This window comes from Rhinolophus sinicus, linkage group LG01, assembly GCF_036562045.2.
Source record: "Rhinolophus sinicus isolate RSC01 linkage group LG01, ASM3656204v1, whole genome shotgun sequence".
NCBI classification, from domain to species: Eukaryota; Metazoa; Chordata; class Mammalia; order Chiroptera; family Rhinolophidae; genus Rhinolophus; species Rhinolophus sinicus.
This window is the reverse complement of record NC_133751.1, coordinates 157,691,153-157,697,152: the sequence shown is the minus strand read 5'-3', so window position 1 is coordinate 157,697,152 and position 6,000 is coordinate 157,691,153. Positions and strand designations below refer to the sequence as shown.

At 49.4% G+C, this 6,000-nt stretch overlaps 1 pseudogene; it reads right to left on the bottom strand.

Moving 5' to 3' along the window:
• Positions 1 to 723: 723 nt before the first annotated feature.
• Positions 724 to 4,767, bottom strand: LOC109445264 (frizzled-5; annotated as a pseudogene).
• Positions 4,768 to 6,000: the final 1,233 nt, after the last annotated feature.

Genomic DNA, 6,000 nt, shown 5'->3' with positions numbered 1-6,000 from the left:
ATGTTTATACCGGACGCTACAATGCTACCTCTAACTCATTCAAAACGCTGGTGCTGTTAAGAATGAGAATTACAAGTGCTACAGAAAAGAAACCACAACTCGCTAAACAAAGCTAGAATGTACACAAAATTGCTCGACACTCCCTAACCTGTCACTTTCGGGAGGTCCCAACCACATTATTTGCTCCCTCTCCTTGGTGTGACTTGTCAAGTCTCCCCTCAGGTAAGACTGTAAGCCGGAACAAACACCTCGGACACTTGAATCAGTGGAAGGAGAAACACGCTAAAAAAGCACACCTGTCAACTTCCCAGTCATAGCAATCCAAAATTTCACTGGTCACATTTTTTTTTTTAAAGACACAAGTACAGGAAATATTTTTTTTTCCAATTCAGACCACACAGTTCAAAGGAACCTAAACCAAGTGGAACTTCATTATAATGCCAACCTTAGGATTGTAAAGCAAAGGTAAATTTTGCTGCCAAAGTGCATCAAAGTTAAAAATTAAGAAAAATACATATAAATTAAAAACAGCGTTCCCCTAAAGAAGGTAGTAAGCAATGCAAAACAGAACACATGTGAGCTGAGCCCCTTTGAGAAGTCCTGGAACAGCTACTCCCTTGAAAGGCCCCTTTTCCCCTCTCTGCAAGTTGCCCCTGGGGGAGGGGGGGGGCGTCAGCACTGTGAAGGTAAATGGAAGTGACTCTGGCAAAACTACCAAACAAAACCATCTCCGTACCTTGCTCCAGGCCCATCGCTCCACCACCCCTCCTACGCGTGTGACAGGGTCACCACTTGTAGTAGGCAGCTGCAGCCGTCCCTGGTGGCCCCGTCCCACCGTCAGCTCGGAACCCACCTCAGCACAGTCCGGGCAGCCCTGGCACGGTCGCTCTTGTGGCCTGGTTGCCCGAGGCAGCAGCAGCGGCTAGTGAAGGACCGCCATGACTCCACAGTCTTGCCGGACCAAATCCAGACGCCTGACGTAATGCCCACCAGGAGGCACATGAAGTACCTGAGCATGAGCACCCAGTCAGCACTCCCGCTTGGTGCGAGATTGGCCGGCGTTCGGTCGGACACGCGCAGGTGAGCGCAGCCTCCAGCTCTCGCGATAGCGTTGCCCTTACAGGTAGCAGGCCACCGCGACGCTGGCGGGCACTGTGAGGAGCAGCGTGAAGATGCCCATGCGGATCATGAGTTTCTCCAGCTTGTCTGTCTTGGTGCCACCCTGCTTGATGACACTGCGGATGCGCAAGAGCAATGTGAAGCCCGCCAAGAGGAAGAGTGTGCCCAGCAGCAGGTAGAGCACCAGAGGGCCCAGCACGAAGCCGCGCAGGGAGTTCAGGTTCTGGTTGCCCACGTAGCAGATGCCAGCCACCGGGTCCTCATCCATGGAGCTCAGTGCCAGCGCCGTGATGGACTTGACGCTGGGGGTGAGCCACGTGGCCAAGTGCAAGTGCTGCGCATAGCCTGAGATGGCCTCTTTGCCCTACTTCATGCCAGCCGCCAAGAACCAGGTGAGCGACAGGATGACCCACCACATGGAGCCGTCCATGCCGAAGAAGTAGACCAAAGGAAGACAACAGTGCACGGCGCAGGGCCTGTTGTCTCCTAGGGAATGTGGCTGTGCTCGCGGCTGCAGGCGACTCTGGCATGGCCCACGACCAGGCGCACCAGGAAGCCCAGTGACACGCACTGAAAGGAAGGCTGAAAGGAAGAGGATGGGCGCTCAGTGTAGCAGAAGTGTTCCGTGTCTATTAGGAACGTGGCCACCTGGCTGTAGGTGGAGACCAAGCAGAGCACAGACAGTAGGCCCATCCAGAAGGTGGTGAACTTGCGCTCGCTCATCCGGGCTGAAGAGGGTCTGGTCGCAGGGAACCGCGCAGTTGGGTACCTGGCCCGTCAGCACCTTGTTGTAGATGAGGTGCGACTCCTTCAGGATGGGCACGAAGGGTTCCCGGCACTTGTACACCGATGGGCTCCTGGCGGTGGCGCGCTCGCTCCCCAGCCCAGGACCTGGCGGGGGTGGGGGGGAGCTTGGCAGGAGCCTTGGGGGTGCAGTGGTGTCCTCGCTGCCGTTGTAATCCATGCACAGGACCTCTGCGTTTCGGCCCAGCACTGGAGGCCGTCGCAGGTCATGTGCATGGACCAGGTGAAGCCCTGCTGGGGCACGAACAGGGAACCGGCGGCCTTGGCGCCCTCGCACACCCGCGTGCGGCAGGACCGCAGGAGCTCGTGATAGTGGGCTGGCCGATGGGCGTGTACACTGAGCACAGGAAAAAGCGCAGCTTCAGAGAGCAGTGGATCTCCACCAGCGGCCAGAACTGGTGCACCTCCAGGCCCGCCTCGTCCTCCGTGTCGTGGTTAAACTGGTTGTGCATGTGCGGCAGGTTATAGCCGATGCCGCGGCACACAGGTACTGTGACTTCCTGGCACACCTGGGCCTTGGAGGCGGCCACCGCCGGGCCTGCCAGCTGCGTCAGGAGCAGCAGCAGCAGCAGCAGCAGCAGCGAGGGCGGCGCCAACGAGTCAGGCCACGCCAGGGCGTCCTTACTCCCCTCGTCTCCCTCACTCCGCGCGAGGCCAACGCAAGCAGGGGAAACCAGGGCGGTTGCTTTCCTCTCCGCCGAATTGTGTGTGGCGTACGGGCTGGCAACCTGTTGGTTTCTTTTCCTCTTCAAGAAATCTGCCCCAAGAAAAACTGTTTCGGGAAAGCGCTGCCTCCCTCGGCAGGCAGCGCTCAGCTCTTCGCTGGATAGAGCTGGGGAGGGGCAGTTAAGACTCCGATTCCAGGGAAAATACTCTTTAAAACAGAAGCTGGGGAGAAGAAAAATTGTAACCACTCCTAATTAGAGGGGCGTCGACGGCTTAGTCCCCGCAAGTGGTCTCCAAATCTCTAGGTTAGCCTCTCTCCCTTCTCTCCCCTCCACCTCCTTAACCAATCTGTTGACAACCCGCCCTGCCCCCGCCTCCTTTTCCACTGTGCCCTCCAGGCCAGCCCCCTAGGTCAGAGCGCCAAGGGGACAGAGGGCCACGGAGAAGAACGGAGAGAAGGGAAGGCGCGGGCTCTCATCTCCGCGGATCCCGAAAGAAGCGGATAGTACAGAGCCACCCTGAGTCCCCCGTCCCTGGGACACTGCTTACAGCCAAGTGACTTAGAGCCAAGCTGGCTCTCCTGGTCGGCTCCACCCCCACGCGCTCGCACCCTTTTTCCCTCGTCTGGCTGGCGTTGAACGATGCTCAGCCGGGGCGGTGGCGACCGTGGCCGACTGACCGCCGCGGTCTGACTGCCCCTCCTGCCTAGTGGAATCACCTGCTTCTAAAGCCCGTCGGAAGCCCGGACACTGCCCCTTCGCGCTGGGGCTCCGTTTGTGGGCTGCTCCTCCGAGCTCGCCGCGCCTCCCCACTGCCTGCCCCGCGGGTTCGGCCAATCCTCCCGGCGGGCAGCCGAAGAATACCGGCCAATCGCGGGCCGGGAAGCAATGGAGACCGGGCGAATGCTAATCACACCTTCTTGAGACCCCGGGCGGGAAACCCTAGCTAGAAGTCCCAAAGAGTTCTCTGCAGGCGCCCACTCACTTTCCTGTAGTGTTCTAGTTTATGAACCTTTGCTCTTAGGGCCCCTGCCATTTCTCTTCTCTGCAGCTAAAATCCTTACAAGAGTTCAGAGGTTACAATAATCACCTAACCTGTTCCTTTTTAAAAAAAGATTGTTAACCTTTTGTCATTTGACTCTGGATTCCTCTTAATTGCTAAACTATTTCACTTTCTTAGTTCTTTCTGCACCCTAGATCCTAAACCACAAACTGGTATTCTTCAAATTCATTTCACATTACATGTTCTCTTACCTGCCAAACCCATTTGAAATAGTTGAGTGGAAATTGCCTCAGAAACCAGAGAGACTGCTAGTGCACTAGGGGAATAGCCACCCAAGAGAATCTTAAGAGTACCCGGTGAGCAACCTCTTGTGCTCTTATGCTATCAAGCAGGGTGATTGACCATTTCCACTTTGTAAGTCTAGAATGTCACACTGTTTTCATATGTGTAGGTTCTTTGGTATTTTATCTTTGAAACAAGTATAGTTTAACAGTCCTTAGCTTATACTGAGGTTTATAGGTCTCCTGTGGAAAGCTAAGGTTAGTGTAAAATCTACCCTGTATTAAATCACAAAGGAAAAACGACCTGCCTTAGCTTTTTGGAATGATTCATGAGTCTATGCTTTGCTCTTTTATTACTACATATCATAACTTTTATTAGTGCTTCCATTAATATTGTCAGTTATGAGCCATAAATTCGACTCTGAGTATATCCACGGGCTTTGATAAAACTCTTTCTGAATCACTGGTTTTTCTGTAAATCATATAAAACATTTTTGTAAAAGAGTGGCAATTCACTTGGCTTTGTTTTAGCACTCAATATTTTTTAAGTGTAGAATCATAGCTGCTCAGAACTGCAGGAGGTCTCAGAAGTCATCTTTGCTCACTTTCTCTGAGTGGAGTGTAGGCAATCTGTACATTTAGTGAAAGAATCTTCTCCGTGACATCATGCTGCTAGCAAACTTATTACCTCACAACATACAGGGTTTGGTTTTGTTTTTGCTTTTTTTTTTTGTCTTTGTTTGCTTTTGAGACAAACTCTAATTATCAGAAATTTGCCTTAGGATTTGTGTGTGTTTCTTTGAGGCCCACAGAATTAGCCTACTATGACAGGTATATAACTTCTCACTTTCAGATTACCACAGGTTTCCGGGGACTTCTCTTGTTCAGGCTTCATGTCCTCAGTTCTGTTCAAGTTTCTTCGTGTGTCGTAATTTCCACAGCCACCCCTTACTTGACCCCTTGAATTTGGCCATGTTCCTCTTTTCAGTGGGGACAGTTGCTCATAGTACTACATATTGACCAGCCCTTCTGTTTTCTGGCCCCCATGTTTTCATCTTATTCATAGTGATATCTCAGGAGACTGACAAATTATTTGCTGGAGTCCAAATACAGTACCTAATTTCAAGGCCTTTGCCTGACCAAGACCAAAAAAAGGAAACGAGTTGCAAAGGAAATGAGTTGAGAAGTGCAGAGGGGAAGAAATTTATTTTTATTTAATGCTCTTAAATACTGTTTGAATTTTTTATAATAACCAATCATTTTTACAAATTAAAAAGAAAGAAAAGAACACGTTAGTGGGAAAGTATAGTGTACACTGTTGTGTTCTGTTTTTCTATTTATTTTAAAGTGGACTTTCTAAGACCACTAGCCTGGAAGACAGAAAACATGCATTCCAATGTCAGTTCTGTCATTAACCAATTTAGATGCAGCAATATACTATCCAAGAGGAAAGTGTCATTTTATTGCTTTTTAAATTACCCAAATCATCTGAAAAGATTTATAAATTACAAAAGAACATATACGAGGTCCGACAATTAAGTTCACGAACTTAACTGTCTGACCTCATATGTCATAGATACAAATTTTGTATCATAATATAATGCATCTCCGTGAACCCGCTATTCAGTACAAAACCTTCCACCTTAACAAAAACCTGCGTGTGCCTCCTCTTCCCATCCATGTAAACATTGGCCAGTTTTGCATTTATCATCCTGTCACTTTAAAAAAAATACAAGTTTGACATATGCCTAAGCAACACATTGTTTTGTTTTTGAGCTTATAGATATGGTATCATACAGTATGAGTCTTCTGGGAATTTTTCACTCCGAATTATGTTCCTAAGATTCATCCATGTGTGGAACTGTAGTTCATTGATTTTTACTGCTGTATAATATTTCATTGAATAGACTATACCAAAATTTATGTGTTTCCCATCAATGGATTTGGGGGATATTTCTCGTAGTTTGTTATTACAGAAAGTACTACCGTAAGCATACAAGTTTCTCCAGGATATATATCTAAGAGTGGAATTTTAGACCACAGGGTATGTCAATGCATGATTTTACAAGAAACTGCCAAATTGGTTTTGAAAGAAAGTTATAAATTTACACATGCATTATAATATACG